The following is a 20,539-nucleotide window of genomic DNA, read 5'->3' as shown; positions in this document are numbered from 1 at the left end:
AGCTTCATTCATTATGGTGAACCATCCAACCATCTTCATTGAGACAGTGAATTTAGGGAGATTACATCCATTTTTGTAAAACTACTCTTCGGAGTACAGTCAAGGAACTATTCCAGTATTATGAAAACAACTGCAGAGTCTCTTCATAAAACACAATATCCCCTCTCCTTTTTAATATCTACATCAGACCACAATTGGGCAAAAGAGTATGAAATAGAATATAATTTTTGAGAAATAACCAAACAACACTCAGATTTTGTTGAGAATCAATGGATCATGCTCTCAATGAGACAACTTGGGTTTGTTACAAATAAATCACCTTTTTTTCTGTATTTCCCACAACTACTGAATCTACAGACATCAATGAATCAGTAATGCTGGTATGGAGAGATTACTCCCTAGTATGTGTGAATGGGCAATAACATGCAGGAATAGGTATTTCCACACTTGTCTGCACATATTTTTCTACATGTTCATGTTTTCAGCAGATGAAGTGTTCAGGTGAAAAACATGGATTCACAAATTACTTGAAATCCCAATGGAGTCAGTAATAACTGTTACCAGCCTCACTGGAAATAATGGATCCTTAGTGGGACATAAGAAGAACGTTGAGGACTGTAGAAATGCAAGCTGGCACCAACTGAATGTAGCCAAATTGAATTTGATATGTGCTAGCAAAACCTAGGATTCCTGAGCTTTTTGCCAAGGTTTCTTTGTACAGACCCTAGTACCACGCTAAAGGTAAATGATATAGAGGTTATATTCAATAGGGGGCTAACTGTTATCATTAGGCCAAACTGAGGAGGTGATCAACTTTATAGAAGGGCTCTTCAAATGTATTGTGGTTGGAGTTATGGCTAATTCATGCTTTTACATGCCAAAAGCCTGCTGACCAAGTTGTCTAAGAGCCCCTCTCTAGATTACAGGTATCCCAGAAAGATCAAAGAAGATAAATAATCAACATCTCTAGACACAATCATGTGTTTAATCTAATCAAGAATTCCACTTGCTAGAAGTTAAATAGTGGGTGCACTTTGAAACAGTGGTTCTTGAACTTTTTAGACTCTCAATCTACTTTTTGGAACAAGAACTCTTGCTTCCCATCTACCTTTAATGGACATGAGGTGGGCGATTTTTGAAGGTAAATAAAGTATTTTCTGACGGCGCATTGTCAATAACAGACAGCACATTTTTCATTGAAATGGCAAATAAATTTGCACCGCCAGACAGTTTTACTGATACAACTAGTTAGCAAACAAATGATAATGTGTGGAAATCAGTTTTATATGAATAATCATCATTTGTGCATCCACGTCTAAGTAAGTGTCTTGATTTGTTTTCATTCTATTAATATCTTCATTTCCAGCACACTTCGGAAGTGATTAAAATAAGGGCTTCAGTTTTGCTTTCCTACCTGCTGGATGCATACTGTTCCTCTACAGGTATTTACATTTTTTTGTTTACTGCAAAAAACAACATCATAGGTTGGAACATAATTACCTTTAAAAACTCCACTTTGCCCTCAGAGAGAAAAGCAGAAATCAATTTCCATGTTAAAAGAATAAAGCAGTCTGAAATGTAACCTCTGTCTTTAACCCCTTCAGTGCCCCGCCCTTTCCCCCTCCTGTGCCGGCCGTTACATTAGCGGGCGGGGTTCATGACGAGACTATCTCGTCATGGGCACAGAAGAGGTTAAATCACTGACAAATGTGACAAGTTAGACACAGAATTAAAAAGCATCTTCATTTATTGCTCTGCCTTGTGCAACCTAGCAAAAATCAGCTCAGGACCCACTAGTGGGTCACTACCCACAGTTTTGGAAACACTGCTTTAAAGTATTTTGTATTGTTCATAAATTAATATCTGGAAGTGGGCTTGTATACTTGAAGAAAAGTCAAAGCTATCTAGCTTGAAGAAGATGTTGGGAGTCAGTCAACTAACAAGTGTCTAGCTTCTTGGACAAGTCACTGCTTGAGAACTGCAGACAGGATTTTATATTGTCTGGCTTCCAGATTATTGAAGTTCTTCAAGAGAATATATGATATGAGGAGGACCACCCACACTTCAAGACTTCATTAAAAACTCAGGGCCCTAATCACAGATGTGTACATGTGTTGTCTTCCTACGTGTAAATTTACTCTTACACATTTGAGTAACTTTACTACTTTGGGAATTAGTCTTTCAAAGTTGAATCTGTCTAAAATAAACAGCTCCTCACTGTGATAGAGAACTAATGACACTTGATGGAGCAGTTATCTGGACCAATATGTCATCTCCCCATGTCATTTACATACATTCTATTGATTTTGAAACTAGAGTAGGAATGCTTGCTCATTGCGAAAACAAATTTGGAGCTATAGCTCTTAGAGGTCTCCTTATTTGCACTCCGGCCTTTACAATATGGCACATATTCAAATACCACTACGTAAGTAGATAGTGGATATGTCAGGGCGTACATGGGTTATTGTGAACATCACTTTTGCACTCTGAGAGGCAAGGACAGCCAGCACAACAAAACATGTGCCCAGACATTTGTGTAAACACAACATTATACTTCAACCGAATGAGTAACACGGTTATCCATAGGTCTTCATTAAGAATTCACAGGAAATCCTAATGGAATGATTACATGAAGGAACCAATGTGATTGGGATTACAACATTTGCAGGAAGACTTAAGGTCCATAGTTTTTCATCCATACACTGCACCTTGTAAAAGACGGGAAAACTCTGGATGTAAATAGAGAAAAACATGTAAGAAACAAGTGTGAAAGCAAATTACTTCCTTTTAAATTCTTATTACCATTCATTTGGACCCCACTCCCATTGAATTATTGATGTACACGTCATTGGTAATTCCAGGGGATAAATACTTATAAAGTGGGCCAAACAGTTTCAATTTAAAGTTGTATTGTGCTGATTAGAGGTCTTAGTCATTGCCTACTCTGTATACGAGAGTGTTTACACTTTACCAATGAGTGAAAAATTACTATGTGTAAAAAACCTTTTCATTGTCTGGCTTGACAGTGCAAATGTCACCAGACAATTATATGAGAACCACCAAAAGAGGGGCTTTGGCTCCAACCACATGTTGGGAGCCAGGAGTACATGTTTTGATTGGACAGAGGTTGTGTGCTTCCACAAAAAAGTGCTTGCCCTCCACACAATTGTGATAATTTCGTTTAATTTTTCAGCCGCTTTAGCTTGAACTTTCTGTGGTACACACATGCCATTGTAATCCTATTTAAGTGTCTTAGATAACTAGGTCATTTATGGTGTTATTCTCTGGCAGTAGCAAAGATGGAAGAAGACAGTCATTAATGTACATTGATTTTTAGGTCTGGCTTGACAGTGCACTCATACCTAGTTGCATTGTGAATGTTTGTTTATAGGGGGTCCTGCCACGAAAAGGCCTAGTGTTTCAATGTCTGAATGTTTGCAGGCTTTGACTTTATTTAGATATGCTACAGTTGGTAGTAATGTTTATTTTGGGCTGCGTAGCCCTTTCAACAAGAATTTCTGTTGAATGAAAACTGTGAAGCGCTCTGTATATGCTTTGTTCTCATGTAAAGTTTTTGGCAAATCAGCATTTGATAATACATATATCTTGTCAAGATGGTCTAACTGGGGTTTATATGCCTCTTTATCTGTCAGCTTTCCATCCAAACTTGGTTAGACAGTGAAGCTTGTGTCTGAGAACGGCAAAGAAAGGGAGATGATGGTAGTGCTGCTGTTATGGTCTTAGCCGAATCAGTGATAAGTAGCCTTAGTGATGAAGGATTATGGAACATGCCTCTCATCCCAAACTAGAAAGTGATCAGGAGAGTTGGTGGAGCCAAGCCAACAAGATGGCAGTTTTCATTTCAGGCTCTGAAGGCTCAGCTGTGGTGGAGGTAGTGTCACTGAATGGAGGGTATCTTTATTCCTTTAATACCACCAATTGGTGATGAAGGTTCACCTGACCTTCTCCAGAAATTAGACTCAGCTGAAACAAAGTACTTGAGAATCCACTAATGACTACTTCACCCTTGGTTCTACCCCAGGAGACTGATACCAGCTTTGAATGTCTGGCCGTTGGCAGTTGCAGCCTAAAACAACCTCTTTCTTCCCCTGCTCCAGAGCCAAGCTCTATCCTCACCTCCAGTGTGTGGTAACCATTGGGGTAGTCAGGAGATGCAGAGACCTTCTTGAGCTTCAAAGTCACCTTGCATGAAGAAAGAATGGACGGCATGGAATGAAGCACTTAACAGTGCACAGAGCTACATTGGATGGGATATAAACTGCACCTAGTCCTCTGGCTGCATGTGCTGGCTGCAGCAGGGATCCTTACAGACTGCACAAGACCCACTGAGAATGATGAAGATGAGATGCTGATAAGCCACCAAAACAAAAAGTAAACTTTTGAGCATTGAAACAACAGTAACCATCTTAAATAGTATCAACACCTATTGCACTTTGCCATCTGGAGGACGTAAGAGTGCTTATCTCTGACTATGAGAGCTGGTGACTTGATCAAAAGGGACAGAAATTTTGGTATGCACCATCTGGACCTATGCTGTAACAACTTTAGGCCTGACTTGTGCATTTAGTAAGGTCCGCCGGGGGACATGGAGAATCGTCACAAAGGGGAGGGGGCGGTCACCCCCTCTCTCAGCCTTACATTACCGGGCAGCTAAGATATTAATTGCTACCTCCCTCCACTCATATATTAAGTATAAGCCTCCTCTACACTGCTGTCATATTGTTTTAAAATCCACTGAACCCCTCAGGACAGGAAGAATCAGGGACATTGGCTACAACCTCCTTCATCACCTACCACCCCCAAATTTAGCAAACTACTGATGTGCAGGAGACAATATACAATTTTACCCCAAATTAAATTTGAACTCTGCATCAACCTCTACCTGCATTCACTTTCCTGTATGGCCTTATCTCTACCACAAGAGAAAATGGAAAGAAATGGCAACTACCTGGCCTTTAAGGCAGTTCCTGTCAATGGAGACGGTAAAGAGTGATAAACAACCTGCATCAACCTAACTTTCTAAACAACAGAAAATCACATCGTAAGCCATACTGAGATAAAACACAGTGATGAATACCTTAATGACAACCCAGAACTCTATTGTAACTAGGATGGCTTTTGAATTGACACCAGTATGCACAGAACTTACCGCTCTCCAGCAAACACTGGACTTAACAGATAAACAACTAACTTGCTTTGAATCCTGTTTTCACCACACCCTATATTGGGGATAAGACATATGCCCTATTTGTCAAAACCGTACAGACCTTGTAGACAGATTGCACGGAGGCGTCTGATTTTAGTGCATACAGGAAAAACTGAAACTACCAGATGGACAACAATTCCTGATGATATTTTTACCTCCTCTGATGAGCATGGAATTTGCACGTCTCTTCAGATTACAAGAGGTGCATTGTATTAAACTGAGGGGCCAGCCTAGCTTCTCCTGCCCTCAATTGGTCATCTCCTCCTTTGTTAGACATGGGCACATGAAACAAGTCCTGCAATATTTCATAGAAAGTGGATCTTTGACCTATGAAGGTCATATGATCCATGTTACAGCCAACTGCTCCTTTTGACAAAGACTGCAATATTGGGATGTCAAATATAGGTTTCTGAAACTGGCAGTTGTGATCACAATTGATGACAAAACCCAGGAATACATAGATCCAGTGGACTTCCAATGGTTTTTGGATATCATGGGATAGTTTCGACATAGCAAGCCTAGGAGGCTCATTAGTATGGCGGGCGGACAAAGGCCCCGGAAATGGGACTGCCCGCTATGTATGCGGCGGTCCCACATTAGGCATTAGGATGCGCCGCCATACTGGCGGGCGCATCCCGCATTCCTGACATTGCGGTGGGCAGTGCTTTCAGCAGCACCCTCCGCGATTTCAGAAATGCATGTTGTGCATTTGCATGCAAACCGTGGCTGGCACCGCGCGGTGCCTTCCACCTTGTGAATGAAAAGTACCCCCCATGTGCCCCCAACATCCTGGGGGCCCGCAACGGGGCCCCAACTTCAAACTCTGCATGCCTTACCGTGGTGGTGGGCTGCCAGACACCGCCGCCATATTAAACCCTTTTCCGCCCGGCTGACTCGTCTACCGTGCGGAAAAGCAGCGGACGGTCTTACCGTCCGCCGCGGTACCCCCGTCATACTTATATGGTGTGGGAAATGGGTGGCGGGCGGGGAAGGATTTAGAGCGGTGGCGATCCGCCCTACATCCTAATGGACCCCCAGGAGTGCACCAACATGCAAATTAAAAGTGAGATACAAATGTGAATCACAGTTTTGGAGCTATTCTCCATTTTGGGAGCACTGTAAGTGTGTTCAATCATATTGCTAACCAAAAGTTTAATTTTTAGAGAACATGATATAAATGTATAAAGGCCAGGTAGTTAATAAACGCATGACATTTATGGGTGGCATTTTAGAGTGCAGAAGAATAGTGTCTCTGATAACATTTTATCTTCACTCACATGCAAATTTAAGACAGAATTGAACTGGGATACCCAAGCATAATGACGGAATTTCCAAAAAGGCTGCTGAAGGACTCAAACACAGAAAACTAATGTAAGAGCCATAGCTAGAGGACTTTTATCATTCATTAAACTGGGATTTTTAAAAAATGAATTATGTAACCTTTCTAATGTATGCACGTACTAGCATCATAAACCAAAATCACAGTGTTAGAAATTGTGTCTCTAGTTGACAGAGGTCTGCACCTTGTTCACGAAGTCAGTCACCCATCATAAATTATCCTGTTCTCACCCTCAGGTAGCTTGACTCTAAGCAGGCAGGCCTGACTTAGGAGGCAATGTGTAAAGTATTTGTGCAACACAACACACAGTAATGCAATGAAAACACCGCAAAAAGACTCCACACCAGGTTAGAAAAATAGATATGATTTGTATAAATAAAATAGGACCAAAACGACAAAAATCCAATAAGTCGGCATATTATTTTTAAAGAATAAAAATGTCTGTAGCGCTTAGAAGCAATAAGCGCCAATGGGAGTTATCTAGTCGCGCTGAACTGGGCGAAGTCAAGAGTTCAGGCCAACCATGTTGGAGCATGGGCTGGATACAGGAGACATGCAGGCCCAGTGAACACTGTACCTTGATCCTAGTCACAACAATGATATGCAGTGTGCAGCCAAGTGATGTTTGGTACCGATCCCGCAGTCGAGGTGATGCTTTGATTTTCTTCACACAGTGGCGGCGATGTGTCAGTTTCGAAGGTGATGTGCTGAACCGAGAGGCATTGGTTACATAGATGATACTCTGGGTTTTTACAAGCAGTTGAGGTCATGGGTCGATCTACCCACACTGCAGCTGTGGTGATGTGTTGGTTCTGATGTGTCAGTTCTTTAAGGTGATGCACTAGTTCCGACTGCAATTCACCAATTCTGTTCTTGCAACATGGCCGATGCGCCGGTTCTGCTACACGCTGACCTGAAACGCATCAATTTTACTGGAGCAAGCACCTGGGTCCACTTTCAATGGACTAGGCACAGGAGCAGGTGGTGAAACTTTGATATCCCTGAGTCTCAAGCAACAGGAGGCAAGCAAACTAGCCCTTTGAAATCATTGTAGGTTTATGGCAGAGCCCAGGTCTCCCTCAGTAGGGTCAGAGAGCAACAGGCATCATGTCAGCACAGCAGAAAGGCGTTTTTTCCACAGCAGCAGTCCAGCAGAGTGACAGTCCTTGAAGCAGCACAGTTGTTCTTCTGACAGGGGCTCTTATAGGTCCAGAAGTGTATGATTTGGTGGGGTCAGATACCCAGTACTTATACCCAGTTGTGCCTTTGAAGTGGGGGAGACTTTTAAGAAGGATCTTTGAAGTTCAGAGAGGTCTCTTCTTCCTAGCCTTGGCTCCTGACTCACTAATCACCCTTTGTGTTGGGATAGGACACTGCCCATTTATGTGCAAGGGCCAGCTCCTCCCTCACATCCTGCCCAAGATGAGCCATCAGGATACAGATGGGCACTCAGACACACCTAACCTTCCTTTGTGTGTGCAACAGAGCAAATGCACAAAATCAAGCTGTCATCCACCCAGATGTGTATTGGGGACAGGCTGCAGGCACACAGAGCTTTAAGAGCAGAGGAATGCCCTTTTTCTAAAAGTAGTTAATAAGTACAAGAGAACCCAAGAAGCGATAGGGACTACAGATTAATTTTTCATTATTCTTGTCTCTAGAGCATTGTTTTCTATTCCTTGACTATTCATTCATTCTATGTTCCTTAAATTACATTCTAAAAGTGTTATTTCTAAAATATTATTGTCAAATCCATCTTTACCAGTAAAGAGATGATTTACTATTCCAAAGATATGAAACATGACAGAGCAACTCCTTTCTAATTATAAATTACAGCTTATAATAAGAAATACCCTACTTGTGTGAGTGGCACAATCAGTGCTGCAGGCCCACTAGTAGAATTTCATTTACAGCCCATTGGCACAGGTGGTACAAGCTACTAGGGAAATACAGAAAAATTGTGATATACCAAATGTGACCATGTTTAGGGGAGAAGCACATGCACTTTATAACTGGTCAGCAGTGGTATAGTGCTCAGAGTCCTAAGGCGAATAAAAAAAATCAGCAAAAAGAAGAGGCAAACAAGCAAACATTTGAGGGAAGAACACGCAAGGTGGACAAGACTAACTCACAGCTAGCCTCATTACATGCACGGTAGTGACGCAATACTGGGAGAGAAGAGGGCAAATGTTACACTCTGACTTTGAAATTCTGCTCACCTAGAGTAGTCGAATATCTTAGTCATCCTAGTCATGAGCTGACTCTGAGATCAGAAATACTGCCGGATGAGGTTGTAAATGTGTGTATATCAAGCCAAGAGGCAGGACCTCCACCGGTCTTCCATGGATTCAATTAATCAATCATTCATTCAGGATTTGAAAAGCAAAGCTGCTTCACCCATGAGGGTCTCGAGGCACGTGGATTCTGAATAATCACCTATCAATAAAAAAGTGTGCTACTCAAAGCCCTGAGAAAGAAGTTATTGTGATTTTAGGGTTAACATGCATTTGTTCAGAATGGGACTTTCCACAGAAGGTTCAAAAAGAGACAAGATCATGAGAGTCAATAAGTGAGGGACAAGCAAGTAACAAGCAAATGTAATAAATTTCGAGTTAAAGAAAATAGCTTATTGACAAGGCACCTAGCGGAGGAGTCAGAAGGGTAAATGCAAGATGTGATATTAAAAAGAGGCAGATAAGAAAATAGAAGCCTGGCTTTATTTTTTGGTAGCTCTGGGTTGAAATGTGCAAGTGGATTCCCTGCAAGCGAGCTCTTATTTTATATCAACAAACCAGTCACTTGTTTTAAGTTCCATTTCTAGAGGGTGTGCTTTGAAATTATGTGCCTTCAAAGAGGTTGCTGCAAAGAGAGTCACAGAGAGGGGAGCCGATGCTCATTGGAAAAATAACAGCAAAAGAAGAAGTGATACTCTGACCCCAAGGTACGGAATAAATTGCCTTGTAGAGTGACTTTGCTGTGCTGGTGTGAAGCATTAAGGACAGTTTGAATGCAAATGCCTGACATATCACGAAATTGAAGGTCGAAAACAAACTACGTCTACTGATCAAAGTTAATTCTAAGGTCCAATAATGCAGTTACTAAACTATATCAACATTTTCGCTCTTCCAGCTCTGTACTGTATTTGGGGTTCGGTTATGCTACAAAAAAAGGGTTTTTATTATTTTATGTACACAGTAAAATGCTGTTTGAGTGGTCTGTGCAATAAAAGGCCTGCATTACTACATTTGAGTAAACGAACTAATCTGACTCCACATAGGACACAATTAATTCCAGCAATGCCTAAAGTTCAGAAATGCTCTTAATGGGACCATCCAGTGAATTATGAGAACAGTTGTCAAAACCCCAGCACGCATCATCAAACAGAACAAACTGAGGATTGTTAGTGGTGCGTGCCAGTGTAGAGAGTACCATTTTGTTTCTTGAGTAGATGGCCCCTTTAAAACAGCATTTCATTTTTAATACCAAACATAAGAGAAAGTGGTAAGGCCTGTTTCAGCATTAATGAATAATCATGCAGTAACTTTCAAGTCGTATTCTAGGAACTATATGTTATTTGTATTGTCAAAAATAAAAAGAAATTCTGTGTTCAAGCACAGTCTCAAAAAGAGTTTGGCAAAGCTAAAAGATAAACATGCCCTAGTGTTCTTTCACGAAAATGAAAACCCTATTTTTAATGAAAAAGACGTAAGCGTTTCATCTAAGATAATGTAGTTAATTGTTATTTAATTAAATGTTCACGGTTCATCAGAAAAATTGAGAGACACGCTGTCTTTGCTCTATGTTCAAAACGTGTTCTTTTTTGCAAATTAGTCATGCTCTTTGCCAATAATTTCAAACTTTAATTAAGTGCACGGATTCCTAATTGAAATAAGGAAATCAGGGAAGTAAAATGAAGTTTTTTGAAAATATTTAGTGCTTGTTTTCATGAATTTCTGCTTCTCATTTGAACTAATTTGCTCCTTTAATGAACTGATGCAGGTTTGTTACAGGTCCACTTCCCAAATCTGGACAGAATAATATGTGCACAGGGCTTCATTCATCCTCAAGACCCAATAGGCTTATCAGACCAAGTAACGTTATGAGCTGAGTACATCTGTGGAGAGAAACACATTTAAACCCTGACAATGCTATCTAGGTGGCATCAACGCAACTACACATTTTGCCATTGATTACATTTCGTATTTTGTAGAGTGCCACTCCTACAAGTTCATTAAAACATACATTTAAAGAGGTAAAAAGTATATAAGCAATTCATGGAGCTTACTATTGGTATAAAAACTATGGGGCAGATTTCGTAACATTTCATGCAACACAGCACAGAAACCAATTTTGCGGGGCTGCGGTGCATTGCATGAAAGAGAGAGAGCAGAACAGTGCAATATCTACTAAGTTATGGTGCTGTTTCTCTCTTTCCCTATGCTGCGCTCTTTAGTTTGCCTTGCTCTAAAGCACACACCCTTTCTGGGGGTGTGTGATGTAAATCATAGATCAATGGTTTTGTACTGGAAGGGTACCGTCCTTTACAAAATATTACTCTCTGATAAAGTTGAACCATTTTCCAACTTATATGTGTGCTTTACAGTGCAGAACATGTGCAAAGTTGAAGAGTTTCATAAAAGGCAATTTTTTACACAATTTCTGTCTGGAGGTGGCATTTATTTTTGCCTCAAAATCTTGTCTACCTTTTGAAGTAGGTAGGGCTTTGCATCAGAATCCCTGAATGCTTGCTTGTGATTATCCATGTACCGCTCATGGAATGCCAATTTGACGCGAAGTAGCACAAAGCATTGATTTGCATTACTTTAGGCATACTTTCCAATGCAAATCACAATTTAGGCTGGAATGCAAATCCCAGTTCAACCCTTTTCATGTGTGTTGCATTGTTTTTAGTGACGCAGCACCAGACCATAGCTTGATAAATTTAGCCCCATGTAGTATTTGTTTTGCTGCAACTAACACATTTTGCAAAGCAAAGCAAGCCTCCTTTGTACATTATATGAAACGGCTAAATGTGCTTCAAAATCTGTTTGCAATGATCGAAAATAAAGAGCAGATAAGAAGCATGTGAATAAAACATCAAATATTCATAAACTACATTGAGTAGTTGTCCCCAAGAAGGGAAATTTAAACTGTATTATGATGAGACAAATGCCAATCGATAGACTGAAAACGCCTTTCCCTAATCCTCTTTACCTGCTCGCAGCAGAAGTGACAGTAAAAAGCTGCCTGTTATATTTGTTTACATATCACATCCATCAACCATGAAACTAAGAAAAATTGATCATTGTTTTTTTATATATAATTAAAACTCTTCCACTCTGTCAACTGAGCCTAAACTTAGGTTCAGGGAAATGCCACAGCTGGATTTTGCCCTTTCTGCAGGGTCATACCCCTACACCCTCTTGTTTTCTGAACTAGTTTTAGTTGGGGCCTTAGGACTCTGTGCTCTTTACATAGGTAAAGTGTTTGCGCTCCCTCCTTTAAATATGAGAGAATGGGCACCCAAGTGGCACAAGTGCCAAAGGCATAGTGGGCCAACAGCACTGATTGTTACACCCACTTAAGTAGTCTTTTAACATGTCTCAGGCCTGCCATTGCAGTCTGCATTTGTAGTTTTAAACTGCCATTTAGACTTGACAAAATGAACCTTTTGCCAGTCCTCAACCTTTCTTTTTAATACGTATAAATCACCCCTATGTATAGGCCCTAACCAGATTGTAGGGCAGGCTGAGGTGTATTTACGAAGTTGGACATTTACATTCAACTTTTGCATAACCTGTTAATAAAAAAAAAGTCAAATTAGCGTTTCACTAATGTGAGGCCTACCACTCCCATAGTGTAACATTGAATTACCTTATTACATTTTATAAGTACTAAGGGCCTTATTATGACTTTGGCAGTGTGGGAGTGGGCCCTCTCGCCAGCACCCAGCTGCCACACTGCCAAATCCATTTTGAGACCGCTTGCCGGATCCTGGCTGGAATCCAGGTCGCGCGGTCCTCTGGCAGTACAATGCTAAGGCTCATACACGTCAAGCCTTTGCCTGCACTGCTTAAGAAAAATGTCCCTTTTATTTGGAGTCATCTTTTACATGAATCCTCAGACTGATAAAAAAACAACTGATCAGTTCCAAGTCTTTGGAAGTTTTTGACCCAAATATATTATGCTAGATTACCATGGATGCTAGTCATCTTCGGTTAAGAGCAGTTCTCACAGAACTTAATGGTAGTATTGAGAGCACTATTTGGTTTACTTCAAGATTACTCAGGGATGCAGAGATATGTTTTTCTAATATTGAAATACAATTGTTGGCTTGCTGGTGGCTTTGTGAAATTTCAATCTTTAAATTTGGAGTATGACATCCACTGCGAAGATGGACCATACACCGTTGGCAGTTATTTTAAGTGCTGAGAGAATTAAAGACCAAACCCCCAGAAACACAAGATTTTCCACCAAACTTCTTCAATATCATTTTATTGTTGTATACATACAGGGTGCAAGGAGTGTCAGGGCAGAATATTTTTCAAGGTTTTTGCCACTGATGACCAACCTAGTGATACTAGCAAGGAAGATGGTGAGAGCTGTTTGATTGGCTCAATTGATTTCAAAGGTTTGTGTGCACAGAATGGAGAAGGAAAACACTTACAGACGAGACTTTGAAACAGGTAGCTTTGTATATCTCTGATGGTTGACCAAAAGAGAAAAGTGTTTTGAGTTCTTGTCAACCCTTCTGGAAAATTAATTACCTGTTGAGGTTGCACTACTTATCTTTGGTGCTAAGTTGATACCACTTGAAGGGTTGAAGTTGAGACGGATAAATGTTGCTTCTGATGGGCATTTGGGATGCTCATTTGCCAAACACTGACTTTGTCAGACATTTTTATGGCAGTCAATGGACAAAGAAGTGGATGCATGATTTGTGCTAGAGCTCAGAAAAATCTCAAAGTCGGCAACCCTTGTTTACATCCCATTGAGCTGCCATCTATAGCATGGGATAAGGGCGATATTGGTCTTGTTGGACCATTTGGTTCTCTACCTTCTCATCTCTGCTTTGCTTTAGTTCTGGTTGATTTTTACTTCAAGTGGCCTGATATTAGGCTTAGATCCGAACCTAAATCTAAAACTGTTGAATTTCTTAAATACGTGTTACTTCATCAGGGATTTCCTCTATTTTAACTTTCAGATAATGGTGGCTAGCTTGTTAGTGATAATGTTTGAGTCTTTCTGAAGCTAAGTGATATTAAACATTTGAAGAGTTCTCTTTACCATTCACAGACAAATGGCCTTCTGGAATGCATGAATCATGTCCTACTGGAATGCATTTAATGAGCTATCTCTTGGCAAAGGATTTGTGCTCCCTGTTGATCACCCTGTGTTATGGTTTTGTCCCCATTCCACAACCAAAATTTCAACTTTTGAATTGCTAAGCGGGCACAATCCATGCACCAAAGCTTTTGTTGGCTGGATGGCCAAGTGGATTAAACAGAGATTCTCTTTAGTTAAGTGAAAAGTGAATGAATTAATGATTTTATTTATGTTCCATTAACGAAACAAGCACAGCGCTTACTGAGTACAAGTATAAAATTGTTAAAACCATATTAAAAGACTATTGACAGTACTTCTTAAAAATAAATCACATTTGCAAACACCATTAACATTCTTAAAAGGAAAAACATTGTGTTCAAGCAGCATGCATGTTCTTTCTTCTTGACATGCAATCACCAGATTATTTTTTTAATAATATAATATGATTAGCTACTTAGAGTTGAGGCAGAGGCCAAGAAAGTGCAGAATGCTTGTGCCATAACAAGACTAACAGCGGGGGCCATACTGTCTTTGCATACGTTCTTCAAGGCGTGTGAAGTGCATTAATTGTTTAAAAGTGTCTGTGTGGGAGACAGGGGAAGGGGGGCAAGGGAGCAGGCTGAGGTTCTAGACCCCAGGAGAGTAAAAGACAAAATGAGTTAGTCATGTTGAGACTGGGCCGATATCAACTAGGTGTGACATTTACAAGTGCTGATCGGATAACATCAGTGAATTTCCCCAGCCTTGCTAAGGTTGTTGAAGTGTTTTTGGAGAACACAGCTTTTCTACAGGTTCCTATTCCATTAGCCAAGAATAAGGGGGCTAACAGGTGGTGACGGTCAGTGGCGAGTTTGGGGCAACAGTACAAGTAATAGAGCCGGGATTCTCTGCAGTAGTTACAAAGTCTACAGGCGATTGCTCCATCCTGCCTTGCCCAAGAGGAGTTCAGCGATAAATACGGCAAGAAGCCACATGTATATGATTTTCCTGCATGTATGGTCTGTCAAGACTGGATGAAAGTAGGGCTGAGCTTTCCCTGATGTGTATGAGGAGTCAAGTGCCTCTGATGTTGGGCAGCAACGGAGACTTTTAGTGTCCGATTCAATGGAGATTTTCTTGACCTGCACTTTTACTACCCTTTTCCAAGCTGATGCAGTATTTTAATAGATACCCTTGACATTTGAGGTCCATTCTCTCGTAACCAAGCTCCAGTCTAAGCCTCGCTCTTCTAGCTCACCAGGATACATAAAATATTTTTTTGTATGCTGACTTTTATGTGCACTGCGAAAGGCTAGATGGCCAAAATTTAGAGTGGGAATCAGTTTAGCTCTCAGGACTTTTAGCATTGGTTCAGCTGTTGGACTTTGCAGACGGCTGTTATGGCATTTCAGGCTGTGAATAACTCCAGCTCCCTTTGTTTTGAGATGCTTTAGATGGGCCGTGGTTTTGGCCCCTTCAGTGAACCGGACCCCTATATAGCTGTAATTTGCAGCCGTTGTTATTTGTAGGTTCCGAGCCGCTTATGTGCTTGTTTGTTATGTATGTGTTTTCCAAAGAATATGATTTTGGCCTTTCCCTTTTTTACATGAAGTTATTGGCTTTATTGAACCTATGAAGCACATCAAGGGCTCTCTGTAGACATGTTCTTGTGTGGATCATGATTGCAATATTGTCTGCGTGCTGCAGAATTAGGAGGCACACCTTTCTCAGCTTTGGTGTAACCAGGCTGGCACCTTCTGTTGCTTAACCAGGCCTTCCTTGTAAAGATTGAAAAGGAGGAGGGCCAAACCACAGCCCTGTTTGGGTCCATTGTAGGTAAGGACCTTTGCAGTTCCTGTGGTGGGGCTTGTTCTTAACAGAAACCAGGTCCCCTGGTATAAAGATATTATACCTTTGAGGAGCGGAGGGACTCTCCATGCTTTTATTTTTTCCCACAGCTTTCCCCAGTCCACCCTGTCGAAGACTTCACTGTAGTCAATGAAGCATCAGAACAATGGTGGTTTACTCCATGTTGGTTGATTCAACAGGTATGCAAGTGCTAGAACATTCTCCATTGTAGAGCTTTTGAGCCTGAAGCTGGATTGGAAATGCGGAAGGATGTTTTTTCTGTTGCTCAGGGTTCCAGCTCTTCCAATAGGATGTGGCTTTTGCTTCCAGGTCTAGAAGGGTGATAAGCCGCTAGTTTGCATGGTTTGAGCAATTTTCCTTTTTGTGAATTGGGAAGAGAAGTGATCCTCTCCATGAGGTCAGAACCGTTGCAGTGGCAACGGTGTACTTGAAGAGCAGAGTGAGTGTTCCAGCCCAAAAGTCTTGTGTAGTTTTGAAGACTGAGGCAGGGAGGCCATTGGGACCAGGGGTACTGTCTCTCCTCATTTTATGTATGGTGGCAATAATTGAGGCCGCTGTAAGAGGAAAGGATGATTGAGAATAGCAGTCTGAAGCTGGAAGTGGCTCGGTGGGTGCTGTTGTTTCTTTCACCTGGTTGTCTGTATATAGGAGCGTGGAATGTGTAAACCACTCCCTTTATGCCATGTCGTTCTCCTCAGTCTGGGTGTAATTGCTGAGATTGTTCATGTGCTTCCAAAAGTGGGAACGGTTCCTCTCTCATTTCTTTTTTTTTTTTCCATACATTCCACCAATGAACTGCTCTGTATACTGAAATCCTTTGTCCAGAAAAGTTTTTTCACCTCATTTTTTGGCCGCTATGCAGCGGCGTCACTATGGGGGTGCGGACCGCACCGGGGGACACCCTCACATGGGGTGACACCAATAGGGCAGGTGTGCGCAGAGCAACCTAACCTTTCAGAAGGAGGAGGTGCCTGTGCACGGAGGTGCCTGTGCGCAGTGCGCACTGTCTCCTCTCCTTTCTTTTATTTGCTTCCCTGTGAAATGGATCCAAAAAAGAAAATCACTTTTGCTGGAAATCAATGACGTATTTTTCTGACATTTAATTCCAAAGTGCAGCATCGGGAATACAAGTTTAAAAATATGAAAAATAAATAACTAAATAAAGTAAGACAGAGTGGTAGCAAACTGGCCAGATTGATTTTATTCACACCCAAACACATTAGCGCCACTTTTACAGAGTTTGACAGTGAAGCGCTATTTTTGTTGTCTTGGCTTTCTTTTGCCTGGGCTTGGAACTAGTGTACCAATCCTGGAGGTGCTGCAATGTGAGGATTGAAATACAAAATTTGTACTGCTGCTCTGCATCTAGGGATGTTGTCTTTTTTTACCATACTGCTTACGTTTTGTAAGGATATAAGCAATGGCCATTGAAATGGGTCAATTCAGGGCCCTGTTGTCATGTCCTTAACTTTTCAGGCAAAAGCACTCACTGATTTCTGAACAGTGAGTGTAAAAGCGTTAAGGTAACCATGTTGTTCCTGCTTACATTTCAAAGGTTTGCTACATTTTGTATTCCCTATGATTGTTTGCTTTTTCCAGAATGCTGTCACTTTTTTTGTGGGCCACATATTGCTCTTGCCCAGTGCGTAATTTAAATTGAGCCGCATCCAGGTGTTTATAGCTGGCAAAAATTGGGTTGTAGTTGAAGGCAGTCTGAGTTTTTCTCATTGGGGCAGTATGGTAATCAGTGGGGGAGAGGATGTGGCACTATGGCCAGAGCTGCTGAATTTGGAACTGGGGAACCAGGTTCAGCCTTAATAACCAGTCCGCGAGCCCACTCTCCTGAGAGAGCACTATCTCATGCTAGACCTTAGAAGGCTTCGCAAGACATTAGAAGCCCTGGTGTCGTAGCACCAGCGGTGGACCCTAGCATGACAAGTGTAGGTTAACCTTCAAGGCTTATCCACCACTATTCATACTGAAGTTCACCTCCAGTCTTGCAGGCAGGCCTATGAAGCAGCACACCCTAGAACAACAGTGACCCTGTCACTGAGATCACAGGACCCCTGAGAAGGGCCAGCTCTAGGGCGGTGCAACCGGTGTGACCGCACTAGGATTTTTCTCAATTTAGTAGTCCTAAGTCTAAATTTAGGACTACTAAATTGAGAAAAATCCTAATTTTAAGACTTTCGGTATTCACAGAAGGCATTTAGGAGTCCTAAAGTTAGGAGTCCTAACTATACTACTGAGAAAAATACTAATTTTAAGACTTTCGGTATTCACAGAAGGCATTTAGGAGTCCTAAAGTTAGGAGTCCTAACTATACTACTACTAAACTGAGAAAAATACTAATTTTAAGACTTTCGGTATTCACAGAAGGCATTTAGGAGTCCTAAAGTTAGGAGTCCTAAACTTAGGACTACTAAATTGAGAAAAATCCTAATTTTAAGACTTTCGGTATTCACAGAAGGCATTTAGGAGTCCTAAAGTTAGGAGTCCTAACTATACTACTACTAAACTGAGAAAAATCCTAATTTTAAGGCTTTCGGTATTCACAGAAGGCATTTAGGAGTCCTAAAGTTAGGAGTCCTAACTATACTACTACTAAACTGAGAAAAATCCTAATTTTAAGACTTTCGGTATTCACAGAAGGCATTTAGGAGTCCTAAAGTTAGGACTCCTAACTTCTGTGAATACCGAAATGAGTAAGTGCCTTCTGTGAATACCAAAATGAGTAAGTGCCTTCTGTGAATACCAAAATGGTAGTAAGTTTAGGATTTTGTCTTAAGTTAGTTCTGTGAATCGGGCCCTAGGATTTTTAGCCATTCATGTTTGAACTGCTGTTTTGGAAAAGGGAGAAGTGCTGATGACAGAAACTCCATGGCTCGGAGACAAATGGCTTGTGCTTCCACATTTTATCGTATTTGGGGACATTCTGTGATTAGAAGGATGTCCCACTTTGTGAATACATTTTACTGTGAATAACTCATTATAACCTTAAATAATCATGCGTATCCATTGGTTGACAAAACTGGGCAGTGAAACCAAACAAATACAAAAAATTGGGATGTTTGCGCATTCTGGCCACGCCTCTGCCCACTGATCCATCCTTGGGTAATTCCCGCCCTCTGATTCTCCGCCCACAGTTCCCCTACTTTTTCCCCCCACTTCGACCACTGATATATTGTGTTGCTGGATAATGGGAACACCACACAAGTAAAAAGTACCATACCTATGATATTATAAATTCCAATAACCTGTTGACTAGCAGGTAGCCCACTGTACAACCTGATTATTGAGTCATTATCACACTGTTGTTAACAGGCACATTTTGTAAATTTAGGACCTACATTTACAAACATTACTAAGGATTCTGTAAGGTCCCGTTATTTGCCAACTGTGTTCACTGGCGGACTCGGAGCGGAGGAGGTCCATGCGGTGAGTCGTGAGGGGGTGACACCATGAGTTACCCGCACCGGGTGACACTAACCCTAGTGACGCTACTGCCGCTATGGCCCTATGGAGGTTGCGTTCGCTTGTGGCCAGTTCCATGGTTCTCTTTAGCTAAGATTGACACTGCTGTCAGGCACAATGTGTGTCCAAAGCATACTTCAAACGAAAGCGTTCTTTGACAAATGGAAGGGTGTCCATCACATTGTTCTAAAGGATGTCTTGTAAGGAAAGTGGAAAAGAATTGTGGAGATTCTCTGGTCATCGATAGGGTTTGTGATAATGTCTTTAGAGTTAATGGACGAAATTAGTGGAATGCTGACAAAGTTGTCAAAGTTGGTGGCGAGCATTCTCTACTGCTTTCTTTCCTAAATCACAATTTACAAAGCATTCACTCAAGTCAGGTAAACACAGCAAAAGTTTGAGAGCATTCGTGTGGAACATTCACCACTGAAGCTTAGAATACTGTATTTACACTTACCACTAGAACTGAGACAACTGTATTTATTTGATTTTACATCATTGTCAAGTATTCTCCCTCCATGTTGCTTGGTTTTAGAATTCCTTCCCAGAATTCTTTATTACAGTATAACTAGAATTTAAATTTGTCTTTATTGTCCTGTTTTGCTTTTCTTTGTTTTCAATTATATGCTTTTGTTTTATACAAAGAGTGGTGTCTGTATTTTCAAGAGGAAAAGTAATGTAGTACCCTGTATTTTTATTTCTAGTGCAATTTACACTGATCTGCCATGATGTGAGTATGACTCATCTCTCTTCTAAGAATTGTGACTCGGAAAGAATGACAGACAGTTGGTAGTTGGTGAGGTGAAGTGTTGGCAACCGTCATCCTCATTGCAGGTCCATACAAAATCGCTGCAAATAAACATCGATTTACAGCAACATTCTGCATGTGATGGTGAAGATTATTACAAAGATGCAGCTTGTTATGCTGATAAGAGAAAGCTCTGCTTCCAAGAAAGGGAGACAAGAGCATTCACTTCTTTATACTAAAACACATTTTCAACTTTGAACTTTCACCCCTGATTTGTGCAAGTACAGAGTTGCTAACTGGCTCATCAGAAACTTATATGTAAATAAAAAGCAAAATCTGTATCTTGTTAGTTGACTTGTTTGCAGGCAGTCTGGCTGCTGACAGTCAACTCCTTGCAATTATTCATAAATAAATAAAGGCTTCTCCTGGCATATCTGCTGCTTACTGATTACTTCAACAATGGTTATGAATAAAGGGATTTTCATAGACCTCTTTATATTGCTGTGTGAATTAATGTCTTAATGCCTTTCTTAATTGTATGAATAAAAATATGTTATCTTTAAATATTGTCTAACTG

Source organism: Triturus cristatus, chromosome 2_2 (genome assembly GCF_964204655.1).
Source record: "Triturus cristatus chromosome 2_2, aTriCri1.1, whole genome shotgun sequence".
NCBI classification, from domain to species: Eukaryota; Metazoa; Chordata; class Amphibia; order Caudata; family Salamandridae; genus Triturus; species Triturus cristatus.
This window is presented reverse-complemented; position numbering follows the sequence as displayed.